The following is a 21,003-nucleotide window of genomic DNA, read 5'->3' on the forward strand; positions in this document are numbered from 1 at the left end:
CTGCCAATGCAGGGGACACGGGTTCAAGCCTTGGTCCGGGAAGATCCCACATGCCGCGGAGCAACATGCGCAATGAGCCACAACTACCAAGCCTGCGCTCTAGAGCCCATGAGCCACAACTACTGAAGCCTGCACACCTAGAGCCCGTGCTCCGCAACAAGAGAAGCCACCGCAATGAGAAGCCCGCGCACCACAACCAAGAGTACCCCCCGCTCGCCGCAACTAGAGAAAGCCCACGGGCAGCAACAAAGACCCAACACAGCCAAAAATAAAATAAATATAATAAATAAATTTTAAAAAATTTATCACATATATAATCAATCTCTTAAAAAGACTCAGAAACTAACAAAGAAGCAGAGACTGTTCAAAAGTCATTCATTATAGCACAAAACTTTTTCTAACTCACTACCAATGTCAGTATCTGATCATTTTTGGAAATCAAGGTACTGGATCCTAACATACTTTTTTAACTGCACAATTTTACCCAGGATCCTCTGTAATTTGAAATAGAGTAAAGAAATTGCTATTATCATTGGCAACTCACCATTTTAAATTAGAAAGCACTTATCACCACAGCAGATTTGTTATAATAATATATGCAAAGATGTGACATTTTAAAATACAGTTGACCATGAGAATACTGATTGCTAATCCACCTCTTATCTGACGGTATTATTTAGCTAGATCTTCTGCTTAACTTGTATATAGCTTGAACAGACACACACACACGTTATATACACATATATGAAACTACATGCACACATAGAAATATGTGATTCCATATGCATATATATTCCAAATGATTATATATAATATGCATGTATATTTCAAATACTATATATACATTTGGAATATATATACACACACATATATATATAAACTTCATGTAAGAGCTGAAAAGAAATTGTGGCCTCTTAAATTCTCTCACTGTTCTCACTTGGTAAATAGGCTCCAGCCCCTAGGGATTGTTTCTCAGACAACACCTTCATCTGAGTTGTCAACAGCCTAATTGTAACTTATTCTTACAGTGTAATTACCTGGTAGGTTATTTTTTCCTTCCAGGCAGTAATTGCTTGAAATGAAAGAATGTTTCTTTCATCATACATTTCATATGACCAGCAAAGGACTAGGTACATAGGAACAGAACACAAATTTTAATTGATAGGAAGAAAGGAGGGAGAGAGGGAAGACAGGAAAGACAGAAGTCAGACAGAGGCTTTATGTGATCTGTCTCTACCATTGAGGGCCCACCAGATATAAATCTCTACCGGCCCCTGGACCAGGATTCAATTAAACCTTGAAGAAGAGCAATCAAACAATACTCTGCGGTATTTCCAATAATTTCAGAGTTTTGTTCAGTCTCTCATGACACAGGGAAAGGAGGAAAAAACCATATTATCGGGACCAATAAGTTCCTTCATTGATTAAAAAGAGAACCTAAGTTATTTGGGAAAAAGGAATCTTTCCGTAAGGATGCATCCTTACTCTATAATCTACACCTTCCTATTCCACATACTAATCTTCCAAATTCCCAACTCCCTTTATTTATATCTCCCCCCTCATTGTGACTTGAGGTCTGGAGAATTGATGGTGTAAATACATAATAGAAACTCCAAGACTAAATCTCAGCCAAGTTTTCTAGTTCCCTATGAGGGAAAAAAAAAAAATCCTCTCTGAATGTGTTAATACCCGCCTTGCTCAGAGAAATCACTTATCTTCCTATTAAAAACAAACAACAACGACAATGAAAAAGAAAATAGGTTTGCAGGCACTAAACCCAGGCGGCAATATGGGTCAGTGTCTGCAGTGTGTGCGTAAGAGATAAATGTGACTAAACTACAGGGAAACGGTGGATTAGCCTCGGGAACATCAGACATTCAGTCATTACAGCTGCCAGCGTGAGGCTGCCATCTGACAGGAGGGATTTCCGTCAATCTGGGAGTGTGGTCTTGCACCTCATCTAGCAGCCACAGCAGCAAAGGGCTGAAGTAAAATCTCCTAGGTCCTTGTTTGAGGTGACTATTCCTCCAGGGTGAATGATTAGAACACTGGAAGAGTGATTACGGAACAATGGGCCTCTGTGTTTTGCCTGTTGTATAAAAGCTGGTGCAAATTGGTTTTCTTTGCATTTAATTAAACTGTTTGATCTACTGTGACCAGCGTAGTTACAAGGTGAGTTCACCTGCTTGATTCATTCAGTTTCTCACCAAATATTGACTGATTGCATGCACAGGAAATTTTGCTGGTGACTCTAAGGGATAGGTAAGTGAAGCAAATATATAAACTGTATTGTCTTCAAGCTCTGGGGATATAATTTATAAACATAAAAAGTATAATACATTTCTGAATAATATATACAGAAAGAGAAACAAATTATATTGCTAACTAGATCTGTATGCTATTACGAGTCCAGATTAAGGCACAGGGGATTTCCAAAGAGGATTTTGTAGTTTCCAGTTTAGAAATATAAATTAAAGTTCATGTTAAATGTAGAATTTGAGTTAGAGAGAAGGAAGGGTTTACATTACAGTTTGAGGGAAAAAAGATACTTCAGACAAAAAGAATAGCAGGAGGAAAAGCGCACAGAAAAATTTCACTTTCGATTCAAAATGGCTTTAGGTTCAGTGCGACTAGCATCTGTGCTACAGATGGCAAATGATGAGAAAACCATTTAAATCGGCTGTTGGGTTCAGAGCATGGAGGAATGACTAACATATATGGGCATCGTCCTATAGGCAATGGGGAAACATTAAATATTTGTGAAAATGAGAGGCGTGTAATAAGTGGTGGTCTTCAGAAAATTGATCTAGCAGCCAGCTCTGGGGAAGAATACTCAGAACAGGGAAAGAGGAGAGGTAGAGAAAACAGTTGGGAGGCTGCTGTAGCTTCCCAGATCTTCTAGAAGGAAGGAGGGAGAGTAGTTAGTAGATGAATGAGAGATATTTTGGATGGAGAACAAATGATATCTTACAAGTGAACAGAGGTGCAGCTGAAAGAGAAAACTGTCAAAAGAATGACTAATAAGCAACTAAACTTCTGTCCAAAAGTTGTTTTTTTTTTAGAAGCAACAGACTCTGTCAAAAGAAGTGTGATGTTCCTGAGAGATAAAAAAGTATCATTATGTCACTGAAAAACTTGATATAAGAGTTATGTTATATATTTTTTGGAAAAATTAATCATTGCTTTTGAACAAGGAATTAAGAACCCTATATGACCTTGTCCTTGTGCCTGAGAAACCAGGGAAGCTGAAGAACATCATTGAATCAGGGATTCAGAGAAGTTTATGCCAACGGGGCCCCTGCAGGCCCACTACCCTGGTTCCAATTGGGCTGAATCTACTCAGTGAACATTCATATACCTTATTTCCCAGAGGTTATACCCACGTGTTGTGGGTTGCACTTTTGTCCCCTGCCAAAAGATAAGTTCAAGTCTAATCTCTGCTACCTGTGAATGTGATCTTATTTGAAAATATTTCTTTGCAGATGTATTTAAGCTAAGATGAAATTATATTGGATTAGGAGCCACCCTAAGAGAGGCATGGAACTGATTCTTGTCAGAGCTCCCAGAAGGGACCAAACCTGCTGATGCCTTGATGTTGGACTGCTAGCCTCCCGCACTGAGAGAATACATTTCTTTTGGTTTAAGCCACCCAGTTTGTGGTAATTTGTTAAGGCAACCCCAGAAAACTAATCGACTAGTATATAAATTCTAAAGTTAAAGGACAAAAGAAAAATAAATATTTCAAATTCCATGGGGAGAAGAATGGTATCTTCTTGTTTATTGCTATTCTTGATGCCTGTCACACAGTATGTAATTAATGAAAATATTTAGGGAAAAGAATATATGTTCTGTATATTCCTTCTCTGGGATACCAAAACTTCCTCAAACAGCTGAAATATGTAAACATGCTGAAGATTAGATAGCAAAATATATACAATAATGCTAATGATTATTTTGTAAGATAGTTAATATGTTGAGTCAGAGGAAGCATCTTGGGAGAAATGAATCTTCAACTTTGTATTGAAGAAATTTCATTTATTCATTTTTTCCTACATATTATTTATTATTTGTCCTCTGTGTGTAATATCATGCTAAATTTAGCTGGAGAGGAGGTAGGGAAGAATCAGCATAAATAAAAAGTGGAAAGGGAACAAATAATATGGGTAATGGGAGCAAGGAAAAGCCCAGCACAATGACAGTAGAGTTCCTGATGGGAAGCTTTGTGAAACAAGTTGATATTGGCCTTGAGTATGAATCAGAAGCAAAAAAATGAGACGGGCATTTTAGCAAATGTATTTATATTTGTGTTCTCTGTTTCCGAAATTTTGCAGTAGAGAATATGAAGTGATGAGTACTAACAACATCGAACGAACAAAAGGAATCTCAGGAATTTGTCATTAGAAATACAGGTGAAAGAGAAAACACAAACATAACTCTGAGAGAATAGCGCCATTGGTAATGCTAAAGATTATCACTGGGAAAGTTGGGAAGGTTATTAATTTATGGTGGTGCTGTAGGAAGGTGCAGGTGCTAAATTTAGCTTTACACAGTCAGGTTCGTGTCCTAACAAGTTAGAGATGTAAAAGAGTCCATGTTATTTTCCTCTGTTTGCTGTAAAAATATTACCACAAACATAGCGTCTTAAAACAGTGCAAATGAAATCAACTATACTCCAATAAAATTTAAATTAAAAAAATGCAAATGAAATCAACTATACTCCAATAAAATTTAAATTAAAAAAATACAAATGAAATCAACTATACTCCAATAAAATTTAAATTAAAAAAACAATGCAAATGAAATCAACTATACTCCAGTAAAATTTAAATTAAAAAAAAACAATGCAGATGAAATCAACTATACTCCAATAAAATTTAAATTAAAATAAACAATGCAGATGAAATCAACTATACTCCAATAAAATTTAAATGAAAAAAAACAATGCAGATGAAATCAACTATACTCCAATAAAATTTAAATTAAAAAACAATGCAAATGAAATCAACTATACTCCAATAAAATTTAAATTAAAAACAATGCAAATGAAATCAACTATACTCCAATAAAATTTAATTAAAGAAAACAATGCAAATGAAATCAACTATACTCCAATAAAATTTAATTTAAAAAAAACAATGCAAATGAAATCAATTATACTCCAATAAAATTTAAATGAAAAAAAACAATGCAAATGTATTCTTTTACAGATCTGTAGAGCAGAAGTCTTAAATATCCTATGGGGCTAAAGTCAGTCTTATGAAGCTAGTCAGCAGGGCTGATTCCTCCTGGAGGTCTCTAGGGGAGAAAGCTGTTCAAGTCTCTTTCAGCTTTTCGAGGCCACCTCCATTCCTTAGCTTGTGGCCCCTTCCTTGCGTCACTCCGAACTTTTACTTCTGTTATCATGTCACATCTTCAACTACTGACTGACTGACTTTTTGCTCTTATAAGGAGACTTGTGATTATACTGACTTTTTGCTCTTATAAGGAGACTTCTGATAAACCAGATTAATCCCATGATCTCAAGATTTTTAACTTAACCACATTTGCAAAGTCCCTTTTACCATGTAAGGTAACACAATCACAGGTTCCAAGGATTGGGATGTGAGCATCTGTGGGGTTATTATTCAGCCTACCACAGAGCCCAATAGACAGCTCTGGAAAGAGAGAGAAAATGCCAGGCAAAAGATATTTGCTGATACGGATGAAAACAACATGTAGCCTCACAAAATCTAGAAAAAGTTAGTTTCCACCCTGTAGAAGAAAATACAGAAAAATGTTCATGCCCTGCTTGCCATTAAGTAGAAAAATATATTTAAATTTCATTTATACCACTTACTAGTTTGTGTTACCTGTAGGAAGTCACTGGTATAGATATCAGATTCCAAAGCTAGAATTCTTAACTCTTACTTCCAACCACCTCTCTGATATAATTGACAAGCATTTCTTTAACTATGACAAACTGCAAGGCATCATGTAGTGCACAAGTATATGATCCTAATCTGAATGTTCACAAAGGTACAAACTTAATAAAATTAGATTTAAATAATCACCAATGGATGGGCACTCATTCCCTGAAGAAGCACAGGGGGAGGACTAATTTAGTATTGCTCTGGTCCTCCTCCCCAAGCCCTGTCATAATTAACAGCATTCATCAAGGTGGGAACTGGGGAGGTTCTCTCTCACATCCCTCCCTTAGTCACTTCTGATACCTACTCTAATACCCAGTCTTATAAAATTTAATTCCTAATTATTCCTGGAATTAATCTGCATTCATCCAAGTAAACTACCACTATTCAAGTTACCATTATTTCACCACTAGACAGCAGAAAACCCTCACACATTCATTCTAGCTCAGTGAGGCTGAGCTTCTGCAAATTCAAGTCCTATCAAGTAACTCCCTACTTAATTGCTTCCTTTGCTCTTAAAGACCCGAATACTGAACATGTTCTACCAGGCCCTCAAGGACCTGGCCCCAGACTGCATGATGCTCAAAACTGTTCTCACTCTCTCTGTTCTAACCACAAAAAGGCGTTTCCAAGCCCTTGACCTTCTGGCCTCCACTTCCTCTTTTGAAATAACTTTCCCTCCTCTCTCTCTGGTTAATTTTTCTTCCTTTAGAATTTAGTTCAATTATTGTTCCTCAGGGACACCTCTCCTCTAGCCCCTGACCTCCACAGAGTAGGTTACATAGCCTCAAAGTACCATACATCTCAGTCATAGTGTTACTGATGACTGCACTTAAATAATCTATTGTGTAATTAATGGTTTAATTAATTACACAAATATTAGGCTTTAAGCTCCATAACCGCAAAAACTATTGCTATTGGATTTTGGAATTTTGTCTCCAGGACCTCAGACATATTTGATGATTAGTAAATACTCCTGAAAGACTGAATAGCTCAAAGGATAATTATAACTTTTCTAAGTAGAGAGATACATAAGTAAATGTTTCTACTCAGATTTGTCATTTGAAACTTAAGTGTGAAAAATCAAATAATTCTAGTTAAAAGTAACAAAAGGAGAAATGTTGCTCATTGACAGAGATACCCCACAATGGGGAAAGTGTGGCCTGAAGAATATGGTGGGAGGAGAAATGACAGGGAGCACAGATTTCACTCAGGACATCAATGTACAAAGGCATGACTTAGAACCCTTAGCTTAAAGAGTCTCTGTTCCATGGACTTCTTTACTTAGCCAATAATTTATTAGCACAGCTGATTCTAGTGGAATCCAAAAGGATGCAAAATTTAAAAAATGAAATTTGTTGCATAATCTTTCATTTAAGGTGAGGGAATTGAGAACCAAAAAAATGACATAATTTGATGAAGGAAAGTAGCCAATTATGTGGCAAAGGTGGGATCAGATACAGCTTAAATGCAGAGTTAACACCTCTTTGAAATCTTTGAGCAACTTGTAAGACTTGAATAAATTATAAAACTAATGGTTTATAAACCTACTATTGAGTTAAATGAAACATCCACTAGCACATTTAAAACAGTTATTTCCTGATCTCTTCTGAGCTTATTAGTCACCAAAGGAACAGTTGAATGCATTTCTAATCAACTACAAATTCAAATGTGAAATGATCATTTGGTCCATTAAAAAAAAAAGAAAGTAGTGAGCTTTCCAAATGTATTGTTATTGTTATACTTAGATTCCAGGGAGGAAGACACTTGCAAGACTTGCTGCTGTGTCCTTTGCTTATATTTTTAATGGTTATATTTAAATGCATAAAATCAAATATGTTTAAATGTTTCAAAGAGTTCTACCTTTGGAAAAAAATAACAGCTTCCCTAAACCTTAGCAGGGTAGATTGTTGGGAAAATAACAAACTTTATTTTTCTAAATTACTTTTTTTCTAATATATTTCCAGAGGCACAGTTTGGAATGAGTATTGCATAGTAAGTCAGTTGTTATACTCATTCTGCAATGCATGTAGAGAAGTGTTTAAAGACACTTGTAATAAAGATGTTTCTAAAAGTGCTACTTGCTTACTGCATTGAGAACAGTGTCACATCAGTCAGTCAATGGAGTTATACCCTTACGGTAATACATGCAGAGAAGTACAGAAGAGAACTTGTAATAAAGATGTTTCTAAGAATGATAAAAAAGTCAATGTTAGTGATTGTTTTTGAGGCTGCCTACTGTTATCTACAATAAAAAAATCACTGAAAAAGGAAAAAAGAAAAAAGAAAAGAAAAGAAGGAAGGAAAGAAGGAAGGAAGGAAGGATATATCTACTAGTATTAAAAGCTGTAATTAACATAAATTATAAAGCATTTAAAGTATCTAAAGAAAAAATAAAATAATGGTGATCCTGTACTAAAATTTATAGCCTTACATAAAAGCTTTAATTTTATAATTTGAACTCTAATCTCAAATTGTGATCACAGATTTTTATGATAATAATTATAACAATCACTATTATTCCCTTTCATAATTTTTAAACAAAAATATTAACCTAAATAATTTTACAGTGACTGAATTCTAGTATTTTTTATTTTTGTTTGTCAGATAACATAGAAATCAAAAATTAAAATTAAAGTTAAAAGTAATTTAGAGGAGAAGTAAAAATATTAAATTGGTAAAGTGAAGAAAATCATTTTGTATACCTAATATTAAATTTGTAATGAAGAGATGAAAGTTGGTAGCTGACATGTGAAGTGGTTATTTTTTGTACAAACTCACATACATATTATACATATTATATATGCATTATATATGCATTATATAATATATATATATTATTCAATATATATTGAATAATATACTTGCAACTTAAGTTTTAAAACCGGCACATTTTGATGTGAAAATGTGCATATCAAAGTTGATAACATATACACCATGGTAAGTCAAAAAAAGTTCTGTTAAACTGAGACATTCATCCCTAGAGGAGGAAGCTGCAATTCAACAGTGATTAAAAAGAATACATCATGTGCATAAGATAGTCATTCAATACAATATTTGTTTTCAAAAAACAGACACTCCAGTAAAACTGTCAAATGAAGCAGGCTTGGGAGGGCTGTGATCTTCAACTGTGTATTTTTATAATTACTAAACAGCAAGGTCTGTGCTGAATAAAATGAATGCAGGTGCTAAAAGTGGGCTTGCTTTTCGATTTTTAGAATCACAAACCTAGTTCCATCGTACTAAATTTCATCCTTAAGTAAGGCTGGCCTTAGCAATCTCTCTCTGAGAGAGAGACAGACAGAGACAGAGAGAGGGAGAGAGAATAGGTTTGCAGGGTTTGAAGTGTTACCCAACTACAAAGGATGGAAGTTTTTCTAGATTGGAAGGTAAAAATCCATAATGATAATGATTTATTAAGAGACAAGTAGCTTCCTGTCCTGCCCCTAGGTTCTTCAGAACCTTTTTTTTTTTTAGATTCCATATATATGTGTTAGCATATGGTATTTGTTTTTCTCTTTCTGACTTACTTCACTCTGTATGACAGACTCTAGGTCCATCCACCTCACTACAAATAACTCAATTTCATTTCTTTTTATGGCTGAGTAATATTGCATTGTATATATGTGCCACATCTTCTTTATCCATTCATCTGTTGATGGGCACTTAGGTTGCTTCCATGTCCTGGCTATTGTAAATAGTGTTGAAAAGAGGGGTGGGATAGGGAGGGTAGGAGGGAGACGCAAGAGGGAGGGGATATGGGGATATACGTATACATATAGCTGATTCACTTTGTTATACAGCAGAAACTAACACACCATTGTAAAGCAATTATACTCCAATAAAGATGTTTAAAAAAAAAGAGAGAAAAGTAGCTTTCACTTTGTTGAAATTTTCTATATCATTAAGATCTTAGATCTATGCCCGTCATAGTACATAATATTTTTGTAATTTTTGCTTTGTTTACCTCTCCCATTACTCTGTGGGTCCTTCACGAGCAGTAAATGTTCACCTCCCAGAGCTAAAGACAAAGCCTGGCATATGTTAAATGGCTTAAAATGTGTATTAAATTAAATTGAATTAAATTAAGTTAAATTAATTTGAGTTGAATTAGAAGTACCAGTAACTTTAAGATGTTATGTTAACATAAAAACTTCATGAAGGTCTAGGTCTAGGGACAGGCAATGGGTATAAAAAGTGGTTGGGTATTGGAACTGGTGTACAAGTTGGGACAATATGTGGGAGATGCTCTGTGGGTTGGGGAGGGCTTGTATCAGGAACATGAAAGAAGCAAAGACGAAGCTGAAATTGAACTAGGACTTGACACAGAAGTGCATTTCCTTGGTCTTAAGGTAGATTTCATCCAATACCTACGCTCTGGATGGAATCAGTACCACATTCTGTAGGTTGGATCGAGCCTCAGATAAAATTTCTTTGGCTCCATCTTGATAAGGGACACAAGTGGGATAAGGAATCAGATAAGACATGTAAGGAAACTTGTCTTTTGAGCTTAGCCCCTTGGTTTCTATTGTGGCAGATGCAGCATGATTAGGGTATAAACAAGAAAAGATAACTACTCTACATTTTCAAGCAGAAGGATTTCAATACAAGGTATTGCTTACATAGGTCATGGAAGAGCTAAAACTCCAAATTAGGGACAAGAAGTTTACCTAGATATTAACTAAAGCAAGAAGCTGCTGCTGTCCCTGAGCTGGAAAGACAAAACTATTACTGGAAGTAAGGGAGTGGTTCCAGTGTTACGAGAACCAAGAAGAAGTGGAAATCAGGGCACTTGTGCACATCAAGACCTGGAACATGAAGGAGATGTAACTGCTGCCAGAGATGCTGCCCAGGATGGAGTTCATCCCTTTCTCCCATCTTATGGTCTCTGTTGTTGTCTTTGACTATAATAAGGCATGGAAGCCTGGGAAGCCCAAAAGAAATAGGGGAGAGGAAAGAATTGGATCTGGGAACAAAAAGGCCAAGATTGTGCACACCTGCATTATTTTCTACTTAGCTTCTGTTCTCACTATTCTCTACATATAAACTTTTGTATAAGAACCTCATAACATCCATCTATCATGAAGCAACTGTCAATTCATCAGGGAATGTGAATAGCCTTTTAGCAAATGGTGCTGAGATAATGAGATATCCTCAAACAAAAGAATTAAGTTTGGGGGCTTCCCTGGTGGCGCAGTGGTTGAGAGTCTGCCTGCTAATGCAGGGGACACGGGTTCGAGCCCTGGTCTGGGAAGATCCCACATGCCGCGGAGCAGCTAGGCCCGTGAGCCACAACTACTGAGCCTGCACATCTGGAGCCTGTGCTCCGCAACAAGAGAGGCCACGACAGTGAGAGGCCTGCGCATCACGATGAAGAGTGGCCCCCACTTGCCACAACTAGAGAAAGCCCTCGCACAGAAACGAAGACCCAACACAGCCCAATAAATAAATAAATAAATAAATAATAATTAAAGGTGCTAATAATTAAAAAAAAAAAAAAGAATTAAGTTTGATCGCTACCTCATATGTACATAAAAATTAACTCAAAATGAATCACTGACTTAAGCTAACTGAAGAGTTAAAATTATACAATTCTTAGAAGAAAACAGAGGAGTAAATCTCTGTGGCTCTGAGTTAGACAATACTTTCTTAGCAACAAAAGCAAAAGGCAAAAGCAACAAAAGATAAAAGTAATTTGGCTTCATCAAAATTAAAACCTTTTGCTTCAAAGAATACGATCAAGAAAGTGCACATAGCACACATAATGAGAGAAAATAATTGCAATCATACACCTAAGAGATTTGTATATAGAATATATAAAGAATTCTTACAATTCATCAGTAGAAAGACCAATAACCCAATTAAAAACTGGGCAAAGCATTTGAAGAGACAGTTGTCCAAAGAAGTTATACAAATAAGCACAATATACAATGTATAAGTGCAATATACAATAAGCACGTGAAAAGATGCTCAATATCATTACTCATTAAAAAAATGCAAGTTAAAACCCTAAGGAGATACCACTTCACACCCACTAGGATGACTAAAGTTTAAAAACAAATAGTCTATAACAAGTGTTGGTGAAGATATGGAGAAATTGGAACTCTCATGCATTGCTGATGAGAATATAAAATGGTGAAGAAGCTTCTGGAAAAAAAAATTGGGGCATTTCCTCAAAATTTTAAATCGGAGTTACCATAATATCCAGCAATTCTACTCCTAGCTATATACCCAAGATAATTGAAAACCTATGTCTGCACAAAAGCTTGTACGCTAATGTTCACAGTAGTACTATTCATAATAGCCAAAGCTATCCAGCAACTAAGGAGTAGAGAGACAAAATTTGGTTTATCCATACAATGGAGTATTATTAGGCCATAAAAATAAATGAGGCATTGACACGCTATAACATGGATGAGCCTTGAAACTATTATGCTAAGTGAAAGAAGTTAGTCAAAAAAGAGCTCACATTGTATCATTCCATTTTTGCCCTGTATCCAAATAGGCAGACTTGTAGAGCCAGGAAGTATATGACTGCTTGTCTCAGGCTAGGAGGGGAGGGGTGTTGAATGTAGGCGCGGCCATGAGGAGTGACTATGGATGGGTACGTGGTTTGGGGTGTTGAAACCACAGATGGTAGTGACAGTTGCACAAATACTGTAAATATAAATTCACTAAAAACCAATGAATTGCACATTTAAAAAGTGAATTTTATGGTATATGAATTATATCCAAATAACGCTCTTAAAGAGAGGGCATTTGACTTTTCCAGATAAACAAAACAAATACCTTTTGAGTCCCTTCCATCAAAAAGGTATTGTTCATGCTTCAGTAACCTAAAATAGCTAAGATCATATTTTAAAAACTATGGCAAAAGCAGATTAAAAAATATTTGATGTTCACAAGGACAGATTATACATGACGATAGATCCAATCAGGATATGTATGTTTAAATCCTTACCTAGGATGGAGCTATGAAAATCAGCCAAATTTATGGGGGAAAAATAAATGTTTGCCTGTGTCTGATTCAACATATTGCTAAGCACTGTCACTTAATCAGATGCCTATCTCCATTCATTTTTAAAACTCCTCTTTTCATTTTCTTCATGGTTAAATCACATGATATGTGTTCTGCTTCAGGAAGAGCCATCTGTTGTGTAATTATCACCAGGGGCTAACTATTCTCTCAAGGTGCAGAAATTCAGCATTATAGGTAATATGAATGCATAATTTACTATGCCTATGTACCTAATAGAAAACACGAATGTATCCAGTCAGAACTATATTTGATCAAGAATTTTATGCTTTGAAAAATGGCATTTTTCTCTCAAACTTGTGAAAAAAATAACTTTTAAACCTCAAAATTTACTGAGGAATTTTTTTTTTTAATGAGGGATTTTTTGGCTTTGAAATAATTGCACTCGACTCAGAGAAATTAAAGGCAGAAAAATAATGTCTATGAAAAAAGAAGAAATATATTCATTGGCATATAGTCATATGTGATTTTGAAGCGTTATTACTGTTTAGGACCATAGAAAGTGTAATTATAATAATATGTGACAATATCAACCAAAACATAGGCACCAATCCTCACCATAATGGTTTGTTTTGTTTTTTGCTTTCTGAACTGATAAGCTAGAGGGAAGAAAAAAATAATAAAAATAGTAGTTAACTACTGAGGATATTTTCCATTATATCATGCCCTCATTTTAGTCCCTAGATACAAATTTCTGTGTCTATTAGGCAAATAGTGTGTCAATAGAAACGTTTCATTTTCATGAGGGAACCTCAGATACATCAGCTTTTATTTACAAAATATACAAATGAAAATAGAGCATATTCATTTCCATCTGGTACACTGTCTTTAAATATTCCTGCTCCCTCAATAACATGGTTTCCAAAATTCATAAGATCTTTAAAATTAACACTTGGGCTTGCTGGCTCCAATTTTTTCTCCTATGACTTACTAAAATCTACACTAAATAACAAATTATTTCAAAGTTTCAGACTGTGACACGGAATGTACCCAGTAGGAAAACACAGCTGGCCTGCTTTTGCTACGCTCTTGAGTTCTGAGAGCTCCCGTCAGATTGAAAACATGAAGTTTAGATATATACCTTTAGTATTCCTTGAAGGAACCCTCTAACCCCAGAATTTAAATAGATAATAACAGGTTTAAATAAAAAATAATATATGCTCCACATCATATGTCGTCAATAAAATGCAATTAAAACAACAATCAGGTGCCTCCACATATCTATTAGAACAGCCAAAATCTGGAACGATGACCACAACAAATGCTGGCAAGGATGTGGAGCAATAGGAAATCTCATTCATTGCCGGTGGGAAGGCAAAATGGTACAGCCACTTTGGAAGACAGCTTGGTGGTTCCTTACCAAATTAAACACACTCTTAGTATATGATCCAGCCATCACAATCCTTGTTATTTACTCAAAGAAACCGAAGACATAGGTCCACCCAAAAACCTGCACATGGATCTTTATAGTAGCTTTATTCATAACTGCCAAATTTTAAAAGCAACCAAGATGTTCTTCAGTCGGTGAATGGAAAAATAAACTGTGGTACATCCAGATAATAGAATATTATTCAACACTAAAAGGAAATGAGCTATCAAGAAATGAAAAGACATGGAGGAACCTTAAATGCACATTACTAAGTGAAAGAAAGCAATCCAATCTGTTAAAAAAGGCTAAACGCTGTATGACTCCTATATGACATTCGGGAAAAGCCAAAACTATGGAGACAGTAAAAGATCATTGGTTATTGGAGTGGGGTTGGAAGGAGGATGAATTGGTGGAGTACAGATTTTTAAGGCAGTGAAATGTATACGTTATACATTTGTCCAAACCCATAGAACATACATTAAGAGTGACCCCTAAGGTAAACTTTGGGTGATAATGACGTGTCAATATAAGTTTATCAACTGTAACAAATGTGTCACTCTGGTGAGAGATATATATATATAATGAGGGAGGCCATGCATGTTGGGGGCAGTGGGTACATGAGAAAGTTCTGTACCGTTTTCTCAATTTAACTGTGAAACTAAAACTGCTCCAAAAAATTGTCTTTAAAAAACACACAGTTAATTTAAGTATACTTATTTTGAAAATATAAAATTATTAATAACATAAATTGTGCCTTTGCTACTGACTTTCATTTCAGCATCAAGACTGAATTTGTGGGCTTCCTTGCTGGTGCAGTGGTTGAGAATACGCCTGCCAATGCAGGGGACACGGGTTCGAGCTCTGGTCTGGGAAGATCCCACACGCCGCGGAGCAACTAGGCCCGTGAGCCACAACTACTGAGCCTGCGCATCTGGAGCCTGTGCTCCGCAACAAGAGAGGCTGCGATAGTGAGAGGCCCGCGCACCGCGATTAAAAGTGGCCCCCGCTTGCCACAACTAGAGAAAGCCCTCGCACAGAAACGAAGACCCAACACAGCCAAAAATAAATAATAAATAAATAATAAATAAATTTAAAAAAAAAAAAGACTGAATTTGTGAAAATTTTAACCAGCTGTTACTGAAGGAAAAGTTTATGGTCTCATAGTCCAGTTGTTCACAGGGTGTGGTCCTGGGATTATCATTATCAAGATTGCCTGGGAGTCTGTTAAAACTGGAGAATCTCCCATCCCAGCCCAGGCCTGAATCAAAACCTATGGCTGGGGCTGAGCAATCTGTGTTTTAACAAAGTCTCCGGATTATTTCCATGCACACTAAAGTCAAGGACCCCTAGTCTAGTTTATTTCAAGTTCTCTCATCACCCACAGGTAAGCTGCCTTCTGTCCACTTGGGGCGCCTGTATGGACACCTTTCAGGAGAATGGTCATTTCCATGTGTCAGGAATTAGGTGGCTATCTGTTTTGCTTGAATGTCCAGCATTTTTTGAAACTCCACTCAATACTTTGATAGTTTCATGTAGTGTGTGTCCGACCCTCCCAAAGTAGATATCCAAATACTAAATTTCCAACTGGTGGTGAGAGGGCCTGTTATCTAGGTTATACCAAATAGATGCACTCAAACGAGAACTGGATGTGGGAGAGGGAAGCATGAAGTGAATGGCCACAAATAGGCAGACTGATCTTTGGGCAAGCACAGTGGTGTGACGGCTGGTTCTTTGGGGGCTGTGTCAGAGCTTCTGTTCAATCGGTAGCCTTGTCGATGCCAAGTGGTAGAGATGGTGTTTTTGTTTTTTTTTTTTAAATCACTGTTGTTCTTCAGCTGTGTCCATTCTGTTGTTTACCCTCTAACGCATTTTATTTATTTATTTATTTATTTTTGGCTGTGTTGGGTCTTCGTTTCTGTGCGAGGGCTTTCTCTACTTGCGGCAAGCGGGGGTCACTCTTCATCGCGGTGCGCGGGCCTCTCACTATCGCGGCCTCTCTTGTTGCGGAGCACAGGCTCCAGACGCGCAGGATCAGTAGTTGTGGCTCACGAGCCTAGTAGCTCCGTGGCATGTGGGATCTTCCCAGACCAGGGCTCGAACGCGTGTCCCCTGCATTGGCAGGCAGATTCTCAACCACTGCGCCACCAGGGAAGCCCAGGGATGGTGTTTTAACTAGAGCTGTCTCACTATGTGATTTAGCATAGCTCTGGCTCTATTATTCTAGACCCAGTAGCACCAAGCCTGATTTTTTGCCCCTCCTGGATAATTCTGTTTATTCTCTAATTTCTTTTAATACAAATTTGCTTTTCAATCTTGCTAGAGTAGATTCTGTAGCTTCCACCTAAGAACACTGAATGAAAAGAATATTTGTTATTAATTATCGAAAATTCTCAATGTCTTTGGCTGTAATTGGCAGATGAGCTTTACAGTTGGCATTAGCTGTATCTTTAAGTTCTAAGTGCCTCTCTCCTCTAAAGCACAATATAAGTGGGGTCCTCATGCTGTCGGTGACCGCTGCCAGCTCCTCACGACAAGGAATAGCTTCTCTGTACTTGCAGTGTGCTTCCGACCTCTGCTCTGCATCTCCCTCAGCAGTCTGCCACATCCCTGAGTGCCCCGATTTGTTTCTGCACATTGTTTATTGTCCTCGCTTCAGTTCCCTCAGAATTGTCTTGAGTGGTACTTTGTTGGTAGGATGATTTTATGGTTCCTGATTTTTTGTCAGGAACAGCTTACAAAACGGGGCCGACCTTGACTCTGCACGGAGCCGAAGTCCTTGCACTCCTACGTATCCAAACGGCTCATTCCCTTTCCATCTTGGCCTGAAACTACCTGAATTTATTCAGGCCTGAATTTATTATTTAATCATCTTATATCCATTTTGTGGTAATGTGCAGTTCCAAGTCTGAACTTTCTTTATTGAAAAATTGGAAAGATATGGCATTTGCTAGGATGCATGATGTACTAAATTTTAGAAATGTTGAATTTTGTGTTAGAAAAGAATTGGTTAGTCTCCTCTTAGACCCTGATTTTGAGAACATGAGGGAGAAAATAAGCCAACATCAAGAAATCAAAACGTAATAAGAGGAGAGATAGGACAAGATCAAGAAAAGGTGGCTTCATATTACCCAAGAAAGACAGAAGAATTTAAATGACTTAATACAACAGAGCCGTTTTACTAAAGTGTTGGAGATAAATTCATATTTCAAAGGCTTAATGCATGGGTGGAGGAAAATAGAGGCAATGGATACAGATCATCAATTTTAGGAATTTTTTTGTGAACCAATAAATAAAAATAAAATGATGATTCTAATAAGACACTTACATAAAATGCAAGACCTGAAAAACTAACAATATGTCTCATATTGAAGCAGCCATTAATGTTATTAAAGATGTGGAGTTTTACCTTTAAAATCAATAAAAATTATTCTTTACAACAGAATTATTAATAGGATGATAGTTTATTAATCCATTTATTAATCTTCCTCTGGTGAATGATAGCCATTTTTTTGTCTTCACTGCTATATGCTATGGTGAATAGTCACAAAAGAAAGCACATCCTGTTACCAAATAAATGGTCTGTTTATTAAATAAATAAAACATTATGGAGTAAAGGAAAATAAAAATGAAATAAATGTCGCTAATTCTAAGGGCAAATTGCATTAAAATGTTTGGAAATGATGTGTCCTCCAACAAAGGGTACTATTAGACCATCCATGTTTGCCTCCTGACTCAATAAACAATTTACCAGCACTTGATTGAATCTGTCATCATGGTTTTTCTTTTTTTTTTTTCTTTTTTCAGAATTACCTAGTAATAGAAGGTCATCAAACCCGTAATTCATTTAACAAATGCTAACATTGTAGATGTGTAAGGCCATGTCTTCATTTTCTTGTGACTTTATTCTTTCACTAAATTATATATTTTTTTTGGATAAAATTGCACTTCTATTTTAAAGCAGGTATGAGGCTCTTGGCTTAGAACAGGTGAGAGATGATAAAAAACATTAACTAGGGCAGTAATATAGAGAGGAGGAGATTTGTTTGAGAAATAGGTCATGAAATCACTAGGACTTTGTGATTGGGTGAAGCCAGCAAATGTAAATTCTTCATTGCTTAGATGGGAATGAACGGAGCAACTTAAGGCAGCATCCAAATAAAAAACAAAAAGCAAAAAGATATAATTTTTATGGTGGAAGAGACTCTGTGAATAATATGTTCAGGTGACATGAGAGGGAGAGGTGAAAGAGAAAATGATAACCAACAAGTACTGAAGCCTCTTTCTAAGTACTTTACAAGTATCTCATTTAAAGCTCACCAAATGTCGTATCAGGGAAGTTATATTTTTATCATATTTTATAGCTGAGGAAACAGAGGCACAGAATTCTAAATAATATGCTCAAGTCCAAACAGCTAGTAGTGATGGAGGCTGACTTTGAATCTGGGCTCTTAACAAACTCACAACTACGTCCCACTAGAGAGAGAGGAGATAGAAGTCCCAGAGGAGATGTGACTAAGCAGGAGGGCAGATGAAGGTTTATCTTGAAAGAAAGAGTCTCCGAGACCAGAGGAAATTACATAAAGGTAGCGCAGATGCTCATAGCGTTGTTAAAAAGGTGAGACAAGAAGTTGAGGTACTTAACGTCTGCAAGCTTTCTTTTACTTAATGAAGAAGAAAGCAAGGCTGTCCCTCAGTTCTAAAGCAGGGTGAATACTTGGGAGTTATTCATGAAACACTTGCCAAAGGAATAGTTACTTGAGTGTGTGAGGAAAGAACAGTAATTTTCAGCATATTTCTAATGATTTCACTGTGCAAGAAACCTGAAAAAATCATTACAAAATGACCATATGGTGATATTACTCTCCATAAAAAGCAGGAAAAATGAGGAATCTTTTAAAAAATTCAGGCCAGCTCAGAATAACACAGACTAGATGGATACCGACTTCTAAGCTACATTATGTAAATTCGATTTTTAAAATCTTGTAAAAACAAAAATCCGGTTTTAAAGAATACAAAGCAAATATAAGAATTAAATTATACCTCCATATTCTAAGAAATAAATCCAAGTTACTATAGAGAAATTTATCTCTACTATTAATCAATATAATTTCATAAAGCTGAAAGAGACTTGGGCATCAGATGACCCAAATGCTTCACTTCTCAGAAGAGGAAACTAGGGGCCTGTGAAGTATATGACTTGCCCAAAATGGTACAGTTCATTGACAGGAAAATCAAGACTCCGTTATACTGTAGTCTTTTCTCCTTTTTTTGTGTGGTCAGAAGAAATGTTGCATCTCATGCTCTTTTTTACTCATGTACTTTTTCTGTTGTCCTATTATTTATGTCAATTAATCTCTGGAACAATGTATAATCTCTTAATTGATCCTAAGGGTAAGATAAGGGAATGAACATTTACAGGAGGTGAGCCGCTTGCCAAGATCATTGCTAAGCACCTCTATTTGGGCTCTGCCATACATAATGACTTTAAGTATTTATTAACAGCTCCATTTATCTTCACGGTTGAGAGAACTGTTGAGGGAGGTTAAAGAACTCACACGAGGTCATACGTGGCCAGTTTCTTCCCCTTGCACTGCAAAATACCGTGATGTTTGCATCTTTTAAATATCTGAGTATTTTTTTTTCCTTGTGAGTTTTTAAAATTTTTTACTTTTAAATAACTTTGAGCATGGTTCTGGAAAGTTTGCTTTGGGTAGCAGGGACTACACAGAGTAGTTAGAAGGTAACTGTGGAAAAGAAATTAAGCTTAGTTTCTCTTATCCTTGAGGAATCCTATCTGGAAGAGACAATGAAAGCAGAATCTATGGAAGGAAGCACATGAAGGCGGTGTTGCCATCCACCATCGTGATGCGAGCTTGCTGCCCTGAGACCACTCAGGCCAGAAAGATCCTTCAAGTCCTATTTCCTCAATAACATGCTAGCAAATCTGAGTTTCCTAAGGGAATGTTAGTTTGGCAAAACCCAAGTCACATGTATAAACTCTGGTGGTAAGGGAAACTGGGAAATGTAGTATATTAGATTCTCTGCAGGAGATGTATGGAAACCTCAAAATACAAAGAAGGATTCCAACAGACTTTAGCCCAAACTTAAAACTCTCCAATGTAGACAAACACTCTCCTATACTCAAAAAAATGAGAGTAATAGGTTACACTCCCCCATCCCAGGAAAATATAATTTCCTTATAAAAATGAAAACAAGTTCACTTTCTGATGAAATGTCCCACATCTCATCAACCTCTGGATCGGCTTCAAGTTCAGAATCTCTAATAATTATTTCTTCCTTATCTAGTTCAATCATGTTAGCACTTTGAGGTTCAGTAACATGAGAAAAAATATGAAAATTTAACCACTCCACAAATGCCTACATATAATTAGGGGAAGAGAGTGAAGAGGAAATTACTTAATGTACATATATGACACAGTAAAGAAATGAAAAAAAATGAGGAGAAAGTACTATTCATGTCTCCAGTGGATTGGTCAGGATATCATGGTGATTATTTATAATTTAATTCTTCCACGAACCACTCCATGTATCCACTTCCCGGACTCATTACCCCTAGTCTATCTAAATGCATGGCTGTCCTGCCTGTTCAAGGTTAACTATAGTCTTATATTAACTGTTAGCATTGAACATGGCGAAACTAAGAGGCATGCTTAGGATCCCCTGACTTGAAG

The 21,003-nt window shown here is 36.5% G+C and overlaps 1 long non-coding RNA gene across 1 annotated transcript in view; it reads right to left on the bottom strand.

Annotated features, from left to right (window-relative positions):
- LOC309611198 overlaps positions 1 to 21,003 on the bottom strand; it is a 112,792-nt gene that overhangs the window by 58,805 nt on the left and 32,984 nt on the right. The window lies entirely within an intron of this gene.

This window comes from Balaenoptera borealis (genome assembly GCF_965194805.1).
Source record: "Balaenoptera borealis genome assembly, chromosome: 14".
Taxonomy (NCBI): domain Eukaryota; kingdom Metazoa; phylum Chordata; class Mammalia; order Artiodactyla; family Balaenopteridae; genus Balaenoptera; species Balaenoptera borealis.